General features: G+C 42.3%; 1 protein-coding gene across 6 annotated transcripts in view; it reads right to left on the bottom strand.

Annotated features, from left to right (window-relative positions):
* Positions 1-24,751, bottom strand: part of ARHGAP24 (Rho GTPase activating protein 24) — a 184,413-nt gene that overhangs the window by 35,288 nt on the left and 124,374 nt on the right. The window lies entirely within an intron of this gene.

Raw genomic sequence — 24,751 nt, 5'->3', positions numbered from 1 at the left:
TCCACATACCAAATCTGGAAACTATGGGATCCATCCATCCTCAAGTGAGACAAGGAACTCCATCACAGCTGTTAAACTTTAATGAAATGTAAGAACTATTCTGCTGGCCACTCCTGTTCATGAACCCTGTGCACCATGAGTGTGATGAAAATCACACATGGCTTCTTTCAAGGATGATTTGGGTTCCTGCATTGAGCTGACAATTTATCCTTCAAACTGCCATGGAACTGGTAGATGAGTTTAAACAATAAAATGTTTTATGCTCCGGCTGGGACAGTGGAAAAACCTAACTGCAAAAAGCTTGGTTGAAGCATAGGCTGAACAAACAAATGAAGGAGCTAGGCTGCAGAATGCAATTCTATTTTAATGAGATTCTGATGTCTTCTTGGGTCCAGGATTCATTGAGAACTTTTCTTCATAGCAAGTGACAATCTGTGTTGAAGGCTGAGCAACTGCTGTATCTCAAAAGACCAAAAGAGACAAAGCTACTTGAAACTCTCTGCTCTCTCTGTATGTGGGCGTTTTTCTGTGTTTTTGTTTATTTAGAATTCTAAAAAGCTTCTTTATTCTGCATATGCCTGGTGATTGGTCCTGTTCTTCCTGACTGCAAAATTTGACCAAGAATTTACAGCCTTCCCTCTTAGTTCATCTGAGAATGAAGAAAGGAGTACACAGCATAAGTTCAAGTCACTGCCGTCTTTTTTTTTTACTACAAAAAAGAAAAGTCTGGACAACCAAGTTCTTAACGACCATGCAAAAATTAATGTCATCAGAAGAATACTACATAGTTGCATTACCTCTAAAGCCTTGATGACAGGTAATAGATTGGGTTGAGGGAGATCTACAAACTACAATTCCAATTACAATTTCCCAGGACTGCCCTGTTCTATCTGCTGTAATTGTTTGGCTCAAGGTTGCTGAGCCATCTAAAGGACAAAGACGTGGCTGGAGAAACACTTGTGCTTTAACTGACTGATGCCACCACCACTGAGAAATCTCAGCTTTGAAATACAGAGCTATCAAAATCACCATTTTTTACTAGCAAACCTCATCAGGTGCCCTATTAAATTTCTCTCTTCACAAAGAATTAACACATTTTCCTAGAAAGGGAATCAAGTAACTGTGAACAAGTCAGTAATGAGGATACTGCTTTTTAAATACTTCAGTACAAATATAACTTTCTCTTGCTCGTATCCAGCCAATCTTTTGCATTAATAATCTACAACAGCAGTGTTCTAAACTATGGGTGAATTTTTTTGAAGGGGGCATATTAGCTTTTCAACATAAAAGCTGAAGCCTAATTTAAGTGCTAAGTGGCAAAAGACTGCTAACACAAGTACATTCCCTGGTGGGCATTGTGCTCTAGCACAATTCCCCCACTTGCAGAATGCCTGGAAGACAGCAGGGCTTTTTCAACAGAATGAGCTGTTTTCATGAAGCACTGAACCAAGCTGCTGTCAGATATCTGAAATTGGGCTCAGGAAATGAATTCCTCGTGTGTAACACAATGAACACTCTGTACAGGTAGGTCCCTCCTGTGCTGCAGGGCTACAGGGGCAGCACCATCAGTCTGTAAGAGTAAGTTCAGTGTTTTGCACAATAAAAGCATGAAAGCAGTGCCATATTTAAGCATTTTGTGTTTGCATAGCTGTAATTATTGCTTAAATACCTGAGCAAAGAAGTGTGATGCTTGCTCATCAACAGTTATAACTGTGTGAGAAAGAGCTCATTAATAAGGAAAAGAGACACGAATTCAAATCATCCTTCACACAATATAAGAGCTCCAATTTTTTCAGAGCCCTTTAATCTTTTCAGGCATGTCTCATTCTTCCCCCCGTTTTTGCTGCCCTTACTTTATTCCTACTTTGAACTTCTACTATGCTTCAAGTGGATTTCACAATCGTCCACCTCTTCCTCAGCCACAGATCCCAAGTGGTACCTATTTTATAGAGTCTGTTCATCCTACCCTTCCCTGTCTCTAAGATGTTGGTGCCAACACAGTTCACTTCTGTATTTTGCCCTTTCCCAGTGCCACTCTCAATTCAAAAAAATCTCATCTCTCTTCCTGCTCAGGGCACAGCACACTGAACAGTTTGTTTACAGGTTTTAATAGAAGTCCATCAATCTGTGTGGACCCCATCACAGCTCTGTACTTTACTAGCCCCTGAGCACACATTGCCTCTTGCAATGGAATTTCATGTGGGCTTTTTTTAATGATAGAAAGATGGGAAAAGCATAAATAAACAAAAGCCAAGAGACTGGCCATAAGATATCCGCCCCTCTATATCCTTCATTACTACTAGGACTTGAGACTTATAAAATATTGATTCAGTTAGAGAAAAAAAAAAACCATTGCATGCCACATTTGTCTATATAAAAGTGCTGTTACAGTGCCCTATTTCCAAAACTTCAACCATAAAGAGCTTTCCTCTGAAATTTTGAGTTAAAGAAAGTAAAAATAAAGCAGAGTTTTGCCTAATGCCACAACCATTAAAAACCTACTGTGGCTTTTTTTAGTTAAAACTTGTACATACAAAAAATATCAAATTGTCAGTGCTTTTTTCCTGGGGACAGAGACAAGAGAGATTTATTTTCTGAACAACAGCTTTGTTCCTATCAGACAACAGAAGTTGTTTGGGACCTCCTAGAATAAATAGCAGAGAAAGAAGAACATGAGTTTTTCAGTGAGCTGTGAAGGGAGGAGTTTGAGAGTCACGTAATGTCAAACATCACTGGTAGTGCAAGAACTTGTGGACAACTTCACTGTTACCTGTTGTAACTATTTTATTCTAAGAGAAAAGCATAATTTCAAATTACTACAGCAACTTATTTTCTCTGCCCCACATGATACATCTTGAAGATAAATTACTGTCTTTTGAGAATAAGAACCTACTTTGAAGTTTCTCAAGTTGGACACCAAAATGAGCATTATGTTATTTGAAATCTGGCTGATCTCCAAGCTGATTTTAGGGGAAGTCTCTGCAAACATATGCTTCTAAGGAAAGAGGGGAAAAAGTCCCAGGCATTTGCTGGTATAGTCATAGTCAAACATGTAAAAAAATGCTTTAAAGGAATTTGACTGTTAGGACTCTGTTTTGGGAAAAAAACCAAGATCCTGGAGCTTTTGCTGCTGGGGAAATGACTGCCCTGCACTACCAAATTCTTTCTTTGCTCTTCAGCCTCTCATCATGAATTGCACTGAAGTGCAAACACTCAACCTGAAATGGATTTTTCTGAAAGGTCAGGTCCACAGCACATATTTGTATGGCATTTGATCTAGCAGGAAATTAAAACTTCTGATGATTTTAAGAAAGGAAGGATCAATACCTGAATGGAAGTCCTCAAGTGTAAATTCACCCAGGGACTGGCAGGACCTACCTATGTACACACTGGCGTGTGAACTTCAGGCTGCAAAGCCAGTATGTCAGGATGTCAGAGCAAGGTTGTTCTCAGAGACTAACAAGAACAACATTCAAAGCACATGCTCACTTCAGCTCTCAGCATTTACTCATTAAGCTCTCCAGCTCTCAGCATCCATTCATTAAGCTCTCTGTTCCTCATGAATATGGAATGTCCTGAGCCTTCAGCAGGTAAAAATTAAGATGCTCTTTTATCAGTCTAAACATGCTCTTGTGTGCACAACACAAGGCAGGGAATTAACTCAGTACAAAACAGCTAAATTTATGTGGTATTTCTTCACAGAGTTCAGCCAAAAGAACTTCCATCAGGAGACAGCCATCCAGTATCCCAGGACAGCGAATTGTGGCTAAGCCATAATATTGTATTTGCTGGGACCCTCATGGCAGGAAGGAATGATGAATCTGACTCCATCTTCTCTGAAGGCTAATTTATTATTTTATGATACTGTATTATATTAAAGAATGCTATACTAAACTATACTAAAGAATACAGAAAAAATGCTAAAAAGCTAGTAATGAAAACTCGTGACTCTTTCCAGAGTCCCCACAGCTTGGCCCCAGTTGGCCAATGGGTCAAAACAACTCACACCAGAATCGAATGAAACAATCACCTGTGGGTAAACAATCTCCAAACACACTCCACATGAGCAAAACACAGGAGAAGCAAATGAGATAATTATTGTTTTCCTTTTTCTCTGAAGCTTCTCAGCTTCCCAGGAGAAAAATCCTGGGCGAAGGGATTTTTCAGAGAATGTGAATGTGACAGCGGTAACTTGAGACACTCTTTAAAATTCTGTTTCATATAGTGGCCTACTCACAAGCAGAGTGATCTGCCCCAAACACAGAAGACATTGCATGCCTTCTAATTTTACAGACAATTATTTTGTAACCAGCCAGAAAAGATAATGTCTTTCCAAAAGCTTCCAAGAAAAACAGTTTCCTTTCTCCATCAGGAACTGACTATACTCCTCCCTGCTTCTGGACTCTATGCTTTCCAATCTGCACTGAGTTAGACCCAAATGCAGAAACATTTCATTTCCCCAGAGAGCAGCCAGTCCTTTTAGCTCATTCAAATTTGATCCCAGATAAAAATAACAGCTCTTTGTGGCATAGATACAAAAGCAAAATGATGCAAATATCCTAAATGAGCGAGTATATATTATGCATACATGTAATTTTATTGAAGCATCACTTATTTAATAATGCAAATTCATGTTTTAGCAGTTCAGTAAATAAATCAAGAATAAGTTATTCAATAAAGCATGTGGGCTAATTGACATATGCCAAAACCAATTACCTAACAGAGTGTTAGGCCTCAGCATAAGACAACCTTGCTTATCTAAAGTAGCAGGAGATTTTAGTCATCAGCTCAGGACATTTGTTCCACAGCTCATCTAAAATCAGCCAGAAACACTGTGCCTCTTAGCACTATTTTGGTATATCAATTTAATATTGACTTAAACAAAAGTGTGCCGCTTAACGAATTATCAGCTCAACTCTCCAGTACTTCAGACATTTCTGTCTCTGAAATGTCAGATTCAAGCACAGCTTTCATGTGGAAAGAGCCATCAAACACCAGTTATCTGCAAACCACAAACAGAGCTTAGTGCTCTGTACATCTCCATACCTTGCAATAGAGGAGGATGAACAGAAACATCATTTCAGCCTTGTTCTGCTATATATATGACACAGACATGTCCATAATATGGTCTGCACTTCCCCTGTCAATAATGAGCACAGAATAATCCCAGAGTGAATTTACTACTAATCTGGGTAGGTCTATACCTTTGCCTTGACAGCTGGAGCCCATATACCACAGAATGGTTTTTTCACACAAAAATCACTTGGGTCTTATTTCTGGCAGAGTGCACTAATAGAAAGTGCTTGCAAAAAGAAACCCAGTGTATTTCAAAGTATTCTTTTTTAAAGGACATTATACAGTGAGTACCTACAAACCATTTACTTGTTAAGAAATATCAGAAAATCTATGAAATAATCTGCAATTAAGTAGAAGTAGTTATTCAAGATGCTTGATTTTTCTGGTAGGAAAGAAATAAGGACTTCTTATAGTAAAGTCATGACTGAAAGACAAACCTGAGAGGTTACCAACAGGCATTTCTGATTTTGGTACACAATTATTGGCAAATTTCTGTGCATCACTGAAGGGATTCCAAGTCTGATAATGGGAAAGGCAACAAAAAATCCATCACTGACAATCTGGACGACAACAATGCATTAACCAACAAAGCCACAGACTCAGCAGACGAGCTAATACTGAAAAGACAGCATCTATCCTCTAGGCAGTCACTGCCCTCTCATGAAACACAGAGCCTTAACCCAGAGGAAGTTGTAAGTTTAGGATAAGGACCTAATGATGATGTACAAATACCTACTACTGACAAAACATGAGACAGGAATTTAACTATCATCAGCTCTGCTTTGAAAAGTTCACTGTCCATAACCACCATGTGCACTGTAAACTGAGGCCACTCTACAGAAGCTGCTACAACTTTCTGGTGTCCTCACAGAACAAGAGAAGAGCATGCTAATGTTAGCTAGGAGTTAGACAAAGAGAATTCACTGAAGTTTAACAAGATTCTCTAGCTATGTTAGAATCTACAAAACTGTTGAATGCCAAGTTGTGGCAGATTTTTTAAAACTCTGCCTTATGCTTAGACTAAGTTTAAACACTCAAAATAAAGGTAATTGATTCACTGACAGGTTACCATTCACTGAGGATGTTATTTCCATGTGGAGGGAATGGAATATTATCTTGTTAAGTGTGCTGAGCATGGACATAGCAAGCAACTGTCCCTAAACCATACAGCATATATAGCAAAGATATTTTAAAAGAACAAGAACCAAAAAAAAGTATGTTAAGATATAAATCAATAAGAGAGGAATATTTGCCAGTGAGATTACCCAATGCATCACCAAGATTCATCATCTATTCAAAATATAGAGAGAACTGCAGGATCTCATATCGTGCTGTACATGAAAGTTGCCAAATCCTGTGTCATTTTTTGGAAAGGTGACTCTGGTATCTTAGAAAGACTCTCAGTATCAGTGGCACAGCTAGAACTGGCAATTATCACAAAGTCTGGGTGAGAGCCAGCTCTTGTAAGGTTTCCCACATGAAGTCCTCTGACAGGGACACAGACTCTGATGGTTATCCCAGCTGAACTGCTGAGCCCCTCTGGAGTGTAGCCAGGGACTCAGCACGGACAGAGAGGGAGGCTGCCCTAAAAACAAGGTGGTATTAGGTGGCACAGGCCCACCAGAGGCACAGCTGCACTCCCAAGAGCTGAGCAGAAATCCCAGGTAAGCCTGACACAGCACTTTATTTCTTCAAGTATTTTATAGTACAGCCAGCAGCTGCCAGGCAAAGAGAAGTTCCCCATCATACTTCAAGTGGGGTCGCTTCTCCCATGCACCACAGAACCTCCTCAAATTGTGAGGTCAATCTATCAGACACAAAGCAATTAGCCCCCAGTTCAAAACCCCCTTCCCCTCGCAGTTTCCTCTCCAAAAATGAGACATTTAGTTCGCTGCTGTTTTATGCAATCGCACAGAGCGGAATTACAATTCAAATTCTACCTTGCCCAAAGGCAACAACAGGCACAGACCAGCCTTAGACCAGCCTTAGTCTATAGGAATGGCTGTGGATTGGGGGTCTCCTTGTTTCTACACACACATGGAGCACAACCAGTCTCATCAAACCCTTCTCTGAAGGGCTGCTCAGCCAGTGCTGGGGGACACAGAAGTGCTCTCCTAGGTACCACCATCTGCTTAGGTTTTCAAAATGAAAATGAAGGAAAGCAAAGGAAAATACTTGAAAGAGGATGCTTAGATGAGACCTAACCGTGTATTGGTGCCTGCACTGCAAATTTCACTTCCTTTCAAAGAATTCCTCTTCAAAACATCTCTGTGATCCTTTGCAAACATACTTCCCCTGTCACTTTCCAAACTGTCAAGAAAGTAAATTGGATACAAAGTCACTTTGAATGTTCAAGGATTTAAGCAAATTCCCTGGAACTCTGTGTTGCCTCCTGTGATTATTCTACTGTAAAAACACTTATTGATCACAAGCTGAACAGGAATACACTTTCCATCACACACGCTACATTTTGAAGTTGAAAGCACAAAATTGACAGGAGAACCTCTTATTCTGTAGTAAAATCTTACAAAAAAATAAAACTCAAGTTGATTATGCCTAATCAAAGAGGGAAAGAGACTAAAACTTACTACAACTTAATTTCTGCAGATTGACAGATGGTCACATCTAGTTAATCTCATCATGTTCCTTACATATTAAATACATCAGCCAATGCCCAGTATTGTAAATTATTCTGTGACTACATAGCACTGAAAAGGAGAAACCTATGCTTGGCAGTCCAGTAGTTAGGGATTTTTTTGAGCAGAAAAAAGTCGTTTGAAATGAATGGCATGAAAACTGAGCTGAATGACCAAAGGACACCCTGCTAAAAAAGACAAGCCACATCTCTCCAATTGGAGCTGCTACAGTACCCACAGATGGAGAAAGAATTGACATGACTAAGGGAAGAAGTAACTCAAATCAGGTTAAAAAACCCCACCTGGGAAGCAGGGTCCATAATAAGAACCAGGCTGTAATGAGAGTAGTGCTGGCTGTGGCCAGGCTGCTAAGCCACACCTGAGTGAGCCAAGCCAAACCTCACCTGGGTACACCCATGTACAACACTTCAGGGACAACACTTCAGGAAAAGTCATTCCTGTACTCAGGCTCTGAGAAATGCTGCACTCACCTGTTGTAGGATGGAGCTCTTGCCTGAGCCTGCTGTGGCAGGGAGCGCATTTTGTGCTGTGATTTCTCTCTTTACAGCCTCTGACTAGACTCACTTCTCATGCAGAACACTCCCAGTGAATTAGGTTTTAGCCCTTGGATAGAGACTGAGTGGGGAAATGGCCCTTTCCGACATTCACATTCATCTGTTCTCTAACTGATATGCACAGAGTAAATAAACTTCATTTACATAAAAGAACATCATGATTTCTCCTCTAATGAAGGATTAACTATCAATGCCATGAAAGGCATCTGGCAGCCGTAATCCATGAGCCTTCCTTCTTAGGGGCCTGGACTACTTACAGAAATAACTTCTGTTCCAGCTGGGAGGACACTGACAGATCAACAAATGGATTAACACAGTCCCAAAGGCTCACAGATTCAGTCCTGTGCCCCAGTGACCAGGTTGTCCTTTCCCCCAGCACTCAGCTGCTGTAGTAGTTATGCTGTGTTGGCCTGAATTGTCACGTGAATATTCCAATAATCAGGCACAGGACAGAAGAGCAAAACCTGTTTTCCACAGTCACAGGGCTCTTTGCTACTAACTCAGGAATACGGAGAAGTTGTGTCATTTTCCTGACCTTCAGATACTCTATATGGGGACAAATGCTTCTGCCTTACTCTGCTTATTATTCTGGCATAAAACACTATTTAAACGCTGATAAAATAATTATAAAGGAGACAACATCACATGGAAGAGAAAATGAAAGTGGCAGCACGATCTGAGGGGACGGTGTAAGTTAATTCAAAACGATAGTGGAAATATAATGATACAATTAGAGTGGTAAACAAATCTAGAGGTAATGAATCAATTTATTAAACTAAATGTCACTATGCATTCCTACCATGTAGGCACAATTCTCAGAAGAATGCCTCAAATAAATCTGAAGAACTCAAACACACCAAGATTGCAATTCAAAAAACTAACGGCAAAGTCTACCATTTAGGACTGCTAATAAGATTTCTGCAGTTTAATAGCTTTTCTCCCTAAAATAGATTTTGCTTAGCCATGTAACTAAGCTTACAGATCTCTGCTCTTGACCTTCTAGGGCAACTTCCATGACTGTACTAAAATATACACCACACTCCTGGGTCTGGGAGACAGATTTGTTGCCACAGAGGCTGGGTCACTTGAAGGTTAATTCTTTCAGTAACTGCTTCTCAGCAGGACTCTGCTATCACGTCCAACAGCTCTGCTCCAGTATGCAGTGATGAAATGAAGGTGTTTATCTGCACAAGAATGGGTGGGTAGGAATGGATCCCTGTTTGTGGGGTGAAACCCCAACACGTCCATCAGATATTGAAACTGGAGGCTTCCAAAGCAAAGACTGCCATAAATAAGAACAAGTCTGCTACTGCATGATGCTCCTGAAGCCCAAGTCCTCAGGAAAAAATTAAACTCTTAGCTAAAATGGGGAATGATATTTCCATGCTTAGAAGAGAGGCCTTCTTGCCATACAAGGTATAGCCTTTTTTTTGCCCCCCCCTTTTTTTTAAACGTGATTCAATCTCCTGACCTCACAGATCTGAAGACATAACTCATAAACTGCAAGGTTACTACCTGTGGAGAGGCCACAAATGACTGTGTTTGTGCTAAGATAGGATCTCAGGAGTGACCTCTGGGAATGGGATAATGGGGATGCAAGTTTCAGCTCCAAGGAGGCTTTTACTGGACAAGGACACACATCTGGAAATGCTAAGGGAGGGGTGGATGACAGCAGGACTTAGACACTTTGTTTAGGCTCCAGACATCTAAAGCACCTGGGATTCTCCAACCACTCCAGAATGACTCTGGAGCAACTCTCCATATATATATATATGCATATGTACATATGCAAACAGCCAGCCAACTATAAACTGGCTTTGCTCCATTTACCTCAGGTATCCTAGAAACCCAACCATTTGCAATATTCCCTTCCTTTAACTCTGCTAGTGTATTACTTTTCCCAGGCTGAAAGCATATTGAAATCTAACAACCAACTGCAGCACCTGTGGAACAGCTTCATTCATCCTCCCTTGACATGAGAAAACCCCACATCCCATAGAAGGACCAAGAGATGCACACAGCCCATTCATACTGCATCAGGAGAGAGGTTCCATCCTGAAACTGGAGTATTTTCTTCCAGCAATCCCCTCCCAACAGCAGCACAGAAAACTTCTCTTACAGCTCCATAACACACACCAGCTCAGGAAGAGATCTGCTCATCAGGGCCAGTTATAATTACAAAAATACATATAAAATTTATATAAAAATCACGTGCCACCTCACTCTAAAAGGTACAGTGCCATCACCTACACACCAGCACACTGCTACTGCACATCCCAATGTGCTATGGTCACATTAGCCTCATGAAGCTCCACCTACTCAGCAAATTCAGTATACATACAAGCCTGCATGAAATATTCCACCCTGCTGTCTGCTGGTGTGGGGCAGCTGCAACACAGGCATGTCGGACCAACACGTCCATTTATTTGCTTTTCCTGAGCTTTAAAATAAGGCTTCAAGCCTGTGGAAGCAGCTGCATGCTGCCTCGGTAAAACCTCTGAACAAGAGTTTGTTTACAAAGCAAACAATTTCTCTGGGACACCACCAAACAAAACTGAACCTCTCAGACAGCATGTCTGTTCTCAGAGATGGCAACAGAACCACTTGAGTTCCCATTAGTATTTAAGCACACAACTGGGAAAAACCCACCCAGAGCTGGGCACCAGACCTGCTGTGTCAGAGGCTGTTAGGTTTCCCTCAGACTGCTGGAGGAAGAGGCAGCCCCACAGCTTCAGGAGATGGGAATTCTCAGCTGACTTTCATGCATGTGGCCTCTCTCTAAAGGCACTGCAAAAGAAATCACAGCACGACACTGCTGCAGAGCACTTCAGAGCCATCCTGGAGCAGGCTGTGCTTGCCCAGCTCAGTTAAGGTGTACTGGTATGCACAAGAGAGCCCTTTTACTGCTACCCACACTGCTGCAGAGGACACAGACACGTGTCACCTGCGCTAGCTCAGCCATGGAACAGATTGCCTGCTGTCACTTGCCAGCGTCCCCAGCTGAACTGGGCTCTGTCCAGCAGATGGGCTGCTCCCACCACTTCCCATCACCATCACAACTCCAGAATACCACAGGAAGCTCTGCATACCTTGCCAACAGCTCACCTTGGCTCTTGCTCATGTCCACTGTGGATGTGTAGCTCTCACAGAGACTCTTGCTGTTTAACAGGTGGGAACAGGGAAACACTGCTCAAAATGCACTACTACTGTGTGCTGCCTGCAGCTTCAGTCACAAGCAACCTTCCAGGCAGCTCCACAGCTTTTTGCTTTGATATCCATAGAATTCACCTGTAGTGCCTTGCAAAACACATGCTTCTTTGCAGTTGGCCTCTCCATTTCTCCCCTCCCTCCAAGGGACAAAGGAGGCTTATCATCAAAAGAAGACAGACACAGATATCAGCAGCCTACCAAATCTGCTTGAAGCCAGGCAAACAACAGCTCTGACCTTGGAGGCAGTCAAAACAAAATCACATCTTATCTCATTCCCAGCATGGGTATCTGATTAGTTGGAAGGACACTTAATATGGCGAGACAAAAGTACCTTCACTGCACACAGAAAAACAATCAGATAGTAAATTCACAAGGGTAAATTTGCAAGAGTTAATTCATGAAAGGTGGTGGCTGCATCCTCAAATCAGCTGCCTGCATGCCATCCTATCACTAGGGTCACTTGCCTTTCCTGCCCCACAATTCAGTGTCTGATTTCAGTGCTGGGCTACCAATATGCAATTCCATTAGAGAAGAGTTATGCTTCCAGACTACACTTGGGATAAACTGCTAATCCCACCCCAATATACAGGGCTAGAAGAACCTGCAGGTTGGTGTCATTTGCATCACAAACTATAGTGGGTGAATATTCTCTGCAGTGAGAGAGTGAGGTGAAGCACTTCAGCTGAGTGAAATCAGGAACTCCATTCTGGGGTTATGGCATACATCTGGGAACTGAAATGTAGCTGTCATCTAAAGCCGTCTTTGCTGGGTATTTTGTTCATGTGCATGCATTTGGGGTTTTATAAAAGGAATGACATGCTATCCAAAGAAGTTATCCCAGTTCATAGAGTACCCGGTGTAAGCAAAAACCCTTAGTGGAGAAAGGAGCAAGTTGAGGAAGACTGTGGGATTTGAAGAGCCAACCACTTAAAAAAAGCAAATCCTCTCCAAGGACAAACCACACTGAAATTGTTCCCAGGCTGCATTCAGGGAAGGGAGGAAGAATGCTCAAGTTCCAAAAGAAAACCTTGCATTTTCTCACCTGGGCAAGTGTAGAGACACTTTATTTAAAAAACAAACAAACATGTTTTCTCTACCCAAACCCACTTCCTCTGTCTTTAGTCCCTGAAATGTTAATTTAAGCATAAAGGAGTTTTCCTGATCCTGACCACGGACTCCATAAAGCAAAATAATATTCAGAAAGCTGTTTTTGGAAGAGATACTGGAGAAACAGGCAAGTGTCACAGCCAGGTTTTGGGAACCAGTAATTTACTTGGTCATTTGTGGATGCCAGGACCCAGAAGCTTCATGGCATTAGAAATTTACAAAAGACTCATCAAAACACAGAAAATTAGCTACCTAAAATTTCAGATGACAGATTGCCATCCTGTCCACCTGCTGATGACACTTAGGTACATTTCCCCAAGACATATATTGTCCTTTCCATACCCTGCACGTGCACTCTGCTGTAGACAGTACAGTTTTCCCCATGGCACTACCAGAAGCTCAGTGCATTGGAAAAAAAATTATTGCTGTGCAATAGCGTTTACTGCACACAGCGTTTACTGCACAGAATTTCAATACTTTTTCTATCATGTGATCTGCAAATGATCCAAGATGATCAGAGACATTTAATGAATATTTCATTGTTTGTGATGACTTAGAAAAGGAGCTATTCAACTGCTGATCAAAGTAAGCTCCATGAGTGGTCTGTGAGGTTACAGAGAGTGAGACAAGCAGAATTTACACCTGTCAAGTAAGCACAGACTTTTCACTGGCCTACCACAAGAACAGATATTTACTGACACACCAGTTTTCAAGGCACATATGATGGTTATTGATATAAAAACACTGCCTTCTGAAAGAACCGCATATTGCATGCGGTCATGAAGCTGTTCTCAGCATCAGTCCTCTGCTGAAAATGCTGTTAACACACCATACACAAACAGTCTGTGCTTGAAATTCAAAGTGATAAATTATCTGATTCATAAAATAGAAACAAAATACCTCCAACAACAAGAGAAGTTCCGAGTAAATCGAAAACATAACTCCTCTATCAGACAAATTAATGAAATTACAGACTCCTAAAAATGATGGTAAATCATGCAAATAACTGACTCAGCATGTCTCCCTGAGAGTGGAGGCATTTCAAACTCATTTGCTTAGTGGGAACCTCCATTCCGTCCCTAGCTTCAGGATCCAGTTTCAACAGGAAAGCTGAGCTAGGGAATCAGCACAGCTCCTGACTCCCCCCTGGCTGGTGGGGTGCACCGGCCACGCAACAGAGGGAGCCACACTTATCAGGAGCAGCATTAATTTCTTCTGTGAGAACAAAAGCCTCAGGTATGTGCCACAGGAAGATAAGCATCTGGCTCCTTATGCCCCGGGAATAAATGGCATTTAGACCCCAGTGCTTCCGGAAGGACAGACTTGAGGACTCCAGCAGGCTGTACCTGCCCAGCAGCAGTGGACTGAGACTTGTTTCTGTGCCCTTAACCAGACCCAGGGTCCTTGCACTCCCCTTGAAAACACAGCCAGGACTGAAACACAGCAGTGGGAGGGCACAGGAAGCACCTGAGTTTTCCAAAATCCCCAAGCAGGTGTGTGAAACCTGGTAGCAGCATCCACAGCCTCAAAGGCAGAGAAGGGCAGGTCCCAAGTGATGCTTATAAAGTCTGTGAACAGCAAACTGGGCACAGAGAACCTGTCTGGGTTGACAGCCACTGAGCTTTGTGAAATAACGTGGGGATATTTCAAGTTTAAAAAAACAAAGCCTACACTTCCAGGAACCTGAGACTGCAGTTATGTTACACTGCAACGAGGGGAATAGGGGACAGAAATCCCAAAGTACTACAGTGAAACAACAGTGATAACCAGTGGGGCACAGACCTCACCAGAGCCACAGGGTCAGTGGCTGCAGTGACCCTGTGACCCAGTCCCCACACCATGCTCTGCTCACAGAGGCTGCTGCCCAGGGTGCTCCTCTTCAATTTGAGACTTGCCAAAAATTTGTCCCAGCTGCTCTAAGAGGTGCTGGGGATTAATCTGCTCCTGAACAAATAAATTCCCTCTCTAACAACCTCATGTGCTAGACTGCAGGAGCCAGATGCAAGCCACACAGTTTTCAGGACATCCATTAACAGCAATAAGCATAAATTCATTACGTGTCTTACCAACTCTGGATAGGCGATAGTATTTTCCCTCCTGTTCATCAGTCCATAGCAAATTAAATCCCTAATTTCACTACAGGGATTTGTATTAGCTTCCACCAGCCTTGACTTTAAGCTGCTTATTTCACCTTGGACATCACTGTTTCATTGATTAGAGCATATAAATAGAAACGTGTTTCTGCATCAAGACTTCTTCTGTATTGCACAGGATGACAGATATATTATGTGACTACACAGGAAGCAACCAGCCAATTCTAACCCCAATATGAAGTGCAAGTTTGGAATATTTCCACTGAGAACAGTAAGGTTAAACTTGTCCAAACATACTCATAGTAGGCTTTTGCATGCTGGTTTTTAATTTATGATAAAAATGAAAATCTCACTGCTGTTTATTTCTCAAACAGCTACTGATATCAATGGTAATCATGTCATGAAAGAATGCATAACTAAATATACTAGAACAAAACACATTACTCAAAAAATCTTTCATTTTCAATGTTATGGAAGACACTGCAGTCCTTCTCATAAAAGATGAACAGATTTTTTGTTTTCAGTCACCTGTAAAAATGAATTTAACTATGAGAATGAATGCAGCAGTCAGAGGCAAGACTGCAGCCAACTCTTGCAGTTCCACTCAACATGCACACTGTGTCAGGACCTGCTCCAGAAAACCCTCCTGTTGCTGAGAGTGTGTGTGTACACCATTGAGCTTATTTCAGTGCATGAATCCTGGGAAACCAGGGCTGGAAACCAGGCAATGGATCCATTCCTCACCTCTGCAGCACACAAACTCTACCTTGTGATCCCCCCACTGTCTCCTGCTGCCCAGAGAAGCTGGGATGTAAGGGTAAATGGGCCTTGCCAACAGCCAGGCTGTGCTCTGCTGTGCATGTGCCATTTCTCTGCAGGGAATTCAGAATACTCAAGTCTTACATTTGATGCTCTGTGCCTCTTAGACTCACATCCAGCATGTTGGAGTTTCTTCCACTTCCTAAGTGTTAATTACAATATTTTCTTAAATAACTTGTTGAGTATCTATCCCTGAAACGAATTTCAATGCATTTCTTAATTTAAACTGAAATTTGTAATCCCTTAGAAAGGACCTTCCAGGACACTCAGTTGCCCAGGGTTAGACATTTTCATTGCACCTCTCTCTGGACTAATCCCAGCTAACCAAACTGCATTCATTAAGGACAGACAATTACTTAATCCACTATTTTCATAACAGGGGCAGGATCCCACACAATGTTGTCATATCACTTATTCCATCCTATGAGAGGAAGAAGGATGATGAGGCATCAGTACTGACCCTAATTGTCAGAGCTACAAAATGCCAGTTTGCAATTAAACTTCCTTCCCAGTTTGGGTTTTGCTTTGACTCTAGATCTCATTATAACATACACATTTATGTCCAATGCTATGCCATGCTAAATATCCTGCTATGGGGTTCTTAGGACAGAACACCTTTCTAATGATAGAAACTACATTTCTATTAGATTTGCTGCACACCATCTCTTTACTGGAAATCTGACACTGAGTGTTGCTCAATGCATGAAAAATCCGATTTATCTATTAATTTATTTAAAGTCACTTTCTGCTTACTTTGCCAGTGCCTTGAGGAACACTGCAGTAATGAAGAGGCTCTGCAGAACTCCTGACGGTCTTACAAAAATAAGATATGATAATCCAGCAGTCCCTGTAGAAATCTGAAGTATTTTCAGTAACATTATTATTGAACACTAATAAAGGAATCCCTACCTTGCAATACAGGTATGCTGGTACTGCTGACAATATTTCATTAAAAATTCCTAGAGGGCAGCAGGGATCCAGCTATGAAGACAGCACTAACATCCAAAGCTCTGAAGGGAAGAAAGCAGATTTTTGGCTATCATTTATTAAAAAGGAGCTTCTCTCTTCTGCTCATTCAGAACTCATTCTTTCAGCTGTATTTCCAGTCCTTCAGTTCATGTAAAGCACATGTTAATACACACCAAGATGGAATTTCAAACTGGAATGTAGTTGTCTGCCAGGTTTTACATCCTTAGACACTTTGCTTCAGTTTTGATTCATGTAATTGTCACACTAAGTTGTGGTAGAGGGAGCACAAGGAAAAAGGCTTTAAACCATGCTGTTATGGCTCCCTACCTCTTGATGTGACAGATATGTTATTACTGCACAGTAACTGCACTATCTATTGACAGTGATACTTCCAACTCAACACTCTGTGCCTGTAATTCAGCTTCGTAACACATAACCTTGAGCGGTGCAATTGCTAAAGAAAAATGAGATGGAATTACAAATTTACTTTATTCTGACATATTTGAGAAAAACACACAGCTGGTAAATTGTGAGATCAAGAGAGTGAAGACTGAGTGCCTGGGGCTGGAAATGTAATAATGAACCTCATCTTACAGCTCCCAGCCCAAACTTGCAAGAGATCTGTGTGAACTAAGCTGCAGTGGACAGGCTGCAGAGGCACAGGTGCCAGGTCACCCAATGGCCATGGCAGCAAAGCAGTTTATCTGCTGCTGCCCAGCACCAGACAGTGCACAGGCCATGTGCACCAGCTCTTCTTTGGCACTATCCACAGGGGCTGTATACCACACATTCTACCTGCACAGCTAAAATTAATGGTAGAGGAAGGAAGGAGAAGAGTGTTTCTATGTTCAAGACACTGAAGACAAACATTAACTGGCAGCTACAATTTCTACCAGGTGCTTTGAAGTATAGTATTTTCTGGGACCCCCGGACTATGGAAGGAATGATGAATCTGACTCCATGTTCTCAGAAGGCTGATTTATTATTTTATGATACTATATTATATTAAGGACTACTTAACTATACTACACTAAAGAATACAGAAAGGATACTTAGAGAAGGCTAACAAGATAATGAAAACACGTGAGTCTTTCCAGAGTCTGACACAGCTTGACCCTGATTGGCCAGTAAGTCAAAACAATTCACATGAAACCAATGAAACAACCGCCTGTGGGTAAACAATCTCCAGACATATTCCACATGTGAACACAACACAGGAGAAGCAAATGAGATAAGAATTGTTTTCCTTTTTCTCTGAGGCTTCTCAGCTTCCCAGGAGAAAACCCTGGGCGAAGGGATTTTTTCAGAGAATGTGAATGTGACATTAAAGCATTTGGATAAATATGTGCAGCCATAAAAATTGCAGATGGGGTCTCCAAAATCTACTAACTACAGCAGAGAAACCAGGTGAAGAAAGCATCTGGCCTGGAAATAAGTGCATGTGCATGGTTTGGTCTTGTTTAAGACAATGAGGGCTAACAAGAGACAGTGCTCACGGTGCTCAGCCCAAAGCCGGCACACAAAGGAAGGAGCACTCCATCCCATTAGTCAGCTACAGATGATGTTTCTAACTTGATGAGGATTTTAGTCAGAATGAAACCCTGCACTACACCCAGCCCTTGGACTCCACATGCAATGAAGCAGCACTGGGATTTATGGTCCTGAACTTGCATTATGTGCAAGAATCTGACAAAACTCTTAATTTCCCTCTTCCCTGTTCATTTAGCCTCTCATTACAGATTCATAAAAGTGCCTCAGTAAAATGAGGCCATTACAGTCCCAAGCAATTTTGATTTGTTTAAGACAACACGAATGAAAAATGAGAATGTGAAATATTTATACAAACAAATTACATTTTACCATTTTCCACGCTAAAGCAGCAAGAGGAGAATGAAAACACAGTTGACACTGAAATTCCTTCTCCCAGTAGGCAGAAATTAGAGATCAATCATACATGACACAGAGTTAAAAACCAAAAAAAGTCAGTTCAGGAATTTAACCATGCTGTGGCTTGCTCCAGCCTCATGTCTTTGAGTACATCTTCTCCTATACCTGCAGCAGAAAAATGTGCAAACCAGTTCTCTGTCTTGGTTTCCTCATGCTGCTTCCATCTAAGTCCAGCTTACAGAAGGCAGTTCTAAACTTGACATGCCTACTGCTGATGTGATGGGTGTGGAGATGCTTGGCTGAGGACTGCTGGCCCTAAAGGCTTGATTCCAGTTGTGCTCATGGTTTAGCACAAGGCCCAACTATGTTGGCTCTTGAACTGATTGTTCTGTACTTCATTTAACCCTTACAGTACACATTTAACACCTCAACTGTATTAGGAAGCCATTCTCAAGGCACATAGCTGCTAGGGCAACAGCTTTTGTAGGAAGCAGATGTTCCACTCTCTCCATAAACCCAGCAGCTTTCATAGCACCTTGTGTTGTTGGTGATACCCAAGGAAATACTGCAGTCACAACAAGTGAATCAGGCAGCCTGCTGCCTGCCCTCAGCACTGCTGTTTCACTGGAGACATCATTCCTAAATAGAGACCCTAAAAACAAGTTAAACAGCCACGGCTGCCTCACACAGGGATTACTTCTGAAGAGTTGCTGAACAACAGCAGCTCTACTCTGTTGTCAGCACCTGCAAAAGGCATTAGCAGCCATCACAACTAGCACAGTGAAGAGGCATGGAGAGGTGCTGAACAACTGGCTGCTGCTGCAGACATGGATTATTAACAAACACAGACCTTCCAAGGTTGCTGAGCACCCCTGGCATATTTTGATAAGAGAGCAGAAAGGCAGCCACTTCTTTTCATGATTCCTTGCAGGGGAGCCAGCCCCATGCTGGCACAGCCATAGCGACCCAGACAACAACAGAGCATCAAGGCAGATGAAATCACAGAGACAGAACTGCAGAAACCACCCGAGTGAAGCATTTTCATTAGTGACTGCCCTGCACCAGAAAGCAGCACCTGAGCCCCTTCCCCTAGAAACACTTAGCTGGAGCTGAGTTTGAATCAGGACTTGGTGCCTTGAGTCCATGCTGCTTTTCATGTAACATTCACTTGTAAGCCAAGTGTTGCAATCACACAGGGAAGAGAAGACAAGACTTAACTTTAGTCTCTCAGGGTGACAACAACCACCTCTGAATAGCTCTGGCACACAGCTATTTATTGTAATGCACATGTGGAGCTCCCCTTTACAAGAGGCCCTGGTAACTGTAATGATAACAAAAGCCCATTATGAGAAGGTGAAGACGCTAGCTGCCAGCAGATGCCAAGTTGCTAATGACCCCACAAAGATGAAATCAGAGCCAGGGCTTAACCAGCTAATAGCCTCAGCAGATGCCATGGGCCTGGCTCTCTTGGAGCAACAGGAGGGGATGCACCAGAAGCAGCCACAGCTCTGCCTCCATGACAGAAGCCCTTGTGTGGCAGCAACGCTGCCCACCAGCCTTACACACAGCCAGGTAGCTGCTCATCCCCTCTGGGGCTGCAAAGATTAAAAGAACTCATCATATATCTGTATCCTTGAAAGAGTGCTGCTTCATTTTCATTAAACTATCAACTGCTATTTCAGAGAAGAGTCAGGAAACAAATCTCTGCTTACCTAAGAAAAATATGAAAGAAAACAAATGGCTCCATCCCAAGCAAAGCCCTCTGCTCTACTGACTACATTTAGCAGCACAAACATGCCTTTTCCCTCATCTTCTCTCCAACCTGCCTCAGGATCTGTGAATTAACCCTCCACAGGAAGAGGTGACCTGTGACGCTTGAATTATGCTTTTATTTTTTGAAATGCATTGGCAGCCCAGCCAACAAAACACAACAGGTTCTCTGAATGAGGCAGTGAGGTAGAAGGGCAAACACAGTCACTGGGGCTCCTCTAACACCCTGCCTAGAAAAGCAATATAAGGGCAGACTTGAGGAGAGGTCCTCAAGCTCTGGGTCCCTCACACACACATTTGCATGGCCAGGAGAGGAAAGGAGAAGGTTCAGGCAGCTACAGAAATCAGATCTGCTTTTAATTGAACCTGTTCTTAACTGGGGAAGAGGTTGAGAATGTGAAGTCAGCATTTCCTTAACTCACCCCACAGCTAGGGAGGGGGTTCAGTCTGCTCTGTCACTGAGCACTCAGGGACCTTGGCCCTCATTGCTGTTGTTTATGGAACAACAAATACTTCTCATGTATCTCTCTCAACAAATACCTTTGATCCCCACATAAATATTTTTATTTGTACATCCATCACAGGCTGTGGCCCAAAGATAACACACATTTTCATACAGTCAGTCAGGTTTTTTCTGTCATGTGTATAACTCAGTTAAGAAAGGAAAAGACACATATGTGAGGGTATTTTTCAGCAGTTTACTGTAGACTGGGAAAGCAGTTATTTTCTTTAGCTGCTGCAGTTATAAATCAAAATGTGTAGATAGGAAAATATTAAGGTATTTATAGCTATGTGAATAAGTGAGTTTGTGGAATACTGGCCAAAGAAAGCCAAACAGTCCTTTCACTGACTGAAAATGACAAGCTTTTTGGCTTCCTTTGTAAAACAAAACTGCAAATACTCATTTCAGAGCAGTAAAAATACACCATAATGCAATATTTAAAGTATTTTGTTCATTTAATGCTATATTTTAATAGCAATCTTGATACTGTTAGAGGCAATATGGTCTCAAAAGGAAAAACACCTGACTTGTTATTTGTTGGAAACATCATACACTATCTACTCATATTTTTTTACCTGACCTCTTTGGCAAATTCAAATGCACTTCATGTACAACTTTAGTTAACCAAGAGTATCAGGCAAGTGTTCCAGCCCTCTTCTACTAGAGCACCCAAGCCCTGGGTAATACAAAATACTTTGTCTGGTCTTGTGTGGTCAGGGCAATGCCCAAAGCTCCCTGTGGCTGCAGGCAGCATCCACAGCCTGAGTGCAGCTCCCCAGACAGACTCCAGCCACCACCTTTTCCATTCCGCTCTTCCTCTGCTTTCCTCCATCTTTACCCATTTTACTGACTAGAATAAAACTAGTGTAAACACTTAAACATTCATTATCACACTGATACCTCATCCAGGGGCACAGTGATTGCTACCAAGTCGTTTTGACACCATGCCAACACATTACCTGAGACCTAGCTGCCAACTCTGGCATTTTGCTTATTTTATAAGCAAGATGGCATTTTGTAATTCTAGTAACAAACCATTAAGATGGGCAATTAAATACATTATATGGGGAATTAAATGTAAGGCATAAAGAGCAGCAGCAGTTTCTCTGGTCTATTGCTGTACAGAACCAGACAGATGTGTTTGTGTTGTTTGGTTTAGCAGAAAGATCCCAGCAGCAAGAAAGGGGATGGAACCTGACTCCCTGGGCCAGCTGGGCCAGTCTGGGCTGAAGCCCTTGAAATGCTGCCCAGTCTCTTGACCTGGGTCAAGCAACTACCTGCCAGCATGAAAGCTGATCTGAATCCTCAATGTTTGCAAATGATCTTTCTGTTCATGATGCAAACAAATGTTTCTGCCGCCCTAGCTTTGAACTCAATGTATACTTAACAGTCAAACTAAAAACAAAGCCATAATCACTGAGGTGGAAATGATTGCAAATACTGTTTAATATCCCAAACTGGTACCTTTTGCTAGCTGAGCTCCAGGGGCCAGCACTGCCATGCTGTTTGTTTGGGAGGCATTTCTTTGGAGGTCACCTGCAACCACAGGAGCCGAAATTGCAGCACCTTGGCCTCCAATTCAGATCTGACCTCCAGACCTAATGCAGGCGATCTGCAGCACAGCCCCTTTCCCTCTGCTCTGCACCATTATCTGAACTTGCCTGCCCAAGGCACTTTTGGGCAGTTAACAGCTTCCACTGGTCTCATTTCTCCTCTCCCTCTCTCCTACCCATTCCCCCAGAGGAACCCAGTCCTATTTTTCTCAGAAATGCTTCCATATCTCTCCACTAAAGGGATACTGTGTCTTAGGCCACAGACAGTATTTAACATACTGCAAAATGTTTATCTTCAACTAATTTACACTTTGTTATTCTTGCAGTCATCCATCTCTTACATTTTTCCAAAGTTCTTCAGCTGGGAATGGAAAGCTAGATCCCAAGACTGTAAAACAAGCTCCCACCAGGAAAGGTGTTCTGCGAATTGCTCTTTTAACAAACAAGGAAAGGATTTAAAAGCCAAAGAGAAACACGACAGTGACGACAGCCCTGACAGAAACTCGCCTGATAATTCCTGCCTGTATTTCAACATCCCCTCAGCCACAGCACATAATATAAGCATTCTCTTCTGAGCCGACTCAGTCAATATTAATTAAAGGCACAGGCATTTTAACATAACCACCAGGCTGCTTTCTCCACCTTTGTGACAAAGGCATCACTTTCTTGCTCCCCCTCTTCCAAAATAATCTCCATCCCTGAGTAAATTTACATTTCAAGGCAGAGTGCAGAAGGTCTCCAAAAACCTCATTAAAGTTCTCATTTCACTGGGGCAAGACAGATGCTTTTATTTGCCAAAAAAACAGAGTCCCAAGCCAGGGGCAAACGTCTGCCCCGGGAGGAAGAGAGGTGAGAGGCTGCAGTGGTGAGCAGGTTTCACTGTCTGCAATTGGCTTTTGCAAAAGGTTAATCCCTAACGTGCTTCAAGGAGGCAAACACCAACCTGCTGTACATGCAGCTGCATACAATAGAAAGGGTTTTATGGCCAAGGACAAAAAGGTCAGGGACACTCATCACGTTCACGTTTCTCCCGGAAAGCCATGCTGAACAGCAAGCTCCTGAACATGAGCCTCTGTTCACACAGAAACAAGCACAAACTAAGGAATATAGAGCTGCAGGTGCTAGGAAAGGGGCAGCAAAGTACAATGTGCTGTAAGGGACCTCGTTTGTCCCAGACATCCCATACATTCCCTGTATTGAGCTATCAAGCTCTGAAAAAAATGAGTCATTAATAATTGGATTTGTAGACATGTGGTTTATAGAACACTAAAGCATGAAAGGCCTGATAAATAGAAAGAAACACATTTTTGTGAACACTACTGCAAAGCAGGACATTTGTTGCCTCCAATACCACAAGCACTTAAGTTGAGCCTCATTTTTTAGATCCCATCCTTAAGATTATCCTTGGGAAATTCCTCTAGCTCCTAGTAGAACTGGTGAGCTAAATCTTGCAACTAAACTATACCACACTATACAACAAAGAGCAGACAGGCTATTCAGGCTATCAATGCTTGCATGACTTTTACACACCTTGGGATCCAGCTTTCTCCAGAGGGACTGGCCTCAGCTGATCCAGATCCCATTTTAGAGTTCCCACTGTGTCACCTCAATGCAGATGCAGCAGGAGCGCTAAGGAGAGGGCAGGTGTGAGCTGCCACTGCCCTCTCTGCACACATTGTACAATCCAGCCCCTGAAAATGAGGCAACTCAAGCATGAGATACCAAAGGAGTTACCAAGGACAAGTTCCTCTGCAGACTCCTGTGCTGAGGGAGCTGACCCATGAACAGAACTGCCTTCCTCAGCATCTGGGCTAGAAGCAAAGTCCTTTATGAGCACAGCTGGCTGAACAAACTGGAGGAGTCAGTTCCTTCCAACTCAGTGATAGCAATGAGGATGGAAGAAAAGCTTACATGCAGTGTAATACCAAAGCCAGCAGAAGGACGACCAAAAAATTGGATGGAAAAAATAGAGAATTTAATTATCAAAGCAATGAATGAGTACTACAGCTCTAATTCCATCCACCAAGAGACTTGCAGATTTTGCTGAAATTATACAAAATACCATCCCTGCAAATTACTCTGCCATTTTTACCTCTTTCCAAACCTCTGCAGCTATGCTTTTGGGCAACTGTCCTGACCTTTGGTACAGCCAGGTACAGAGCTGATAGAGATGCAGCCACTCCTTCCAGGTTGTTCTCCCATGCTTCCTGTCTAACAGTGCCCATCTCACCAACCACTCTATTCAGATTTTTATCAGCTGTTGATAGCTGAACTATAGCACTGGAAAGAGAAGGTGCCACAAATAAACCTTCAGGTCATCTGAAAATTGTCTCTGAGAGACAACCACAATAAATCCCAATTTCTTTCTTGAGTTACATTACCAGCTTTTTCCTCAGAGCTGTGTATCAGAATACCCTGGAAAACTATCATACTTCAGTATGTTATTTCCTGTCTATTTACAAGAACAACAGTTTACCCTCTAATTCTCTTTCACTTCATCCATTTCTAAATCTGAGCATAACTGCTTCTGCTGCATTAAAATCTGTCTCATAGC

This window comes from Camarhynchus parvulus, chromosome 4, assembly GCF_901933205.1.
Source record: "Camarhynchus parvulus chromosome 4, STF_HiC, whole genome shotgun sequence".
NCBI lineage: Eukaryota > Metazoa > Chordata > Aves > Passeriformes > Thraupidae > Camarhynchus > Camarhynchus parvulus.
This window is presented reverse-complemented; position numbering and strand designations above follow the sequence as displayed.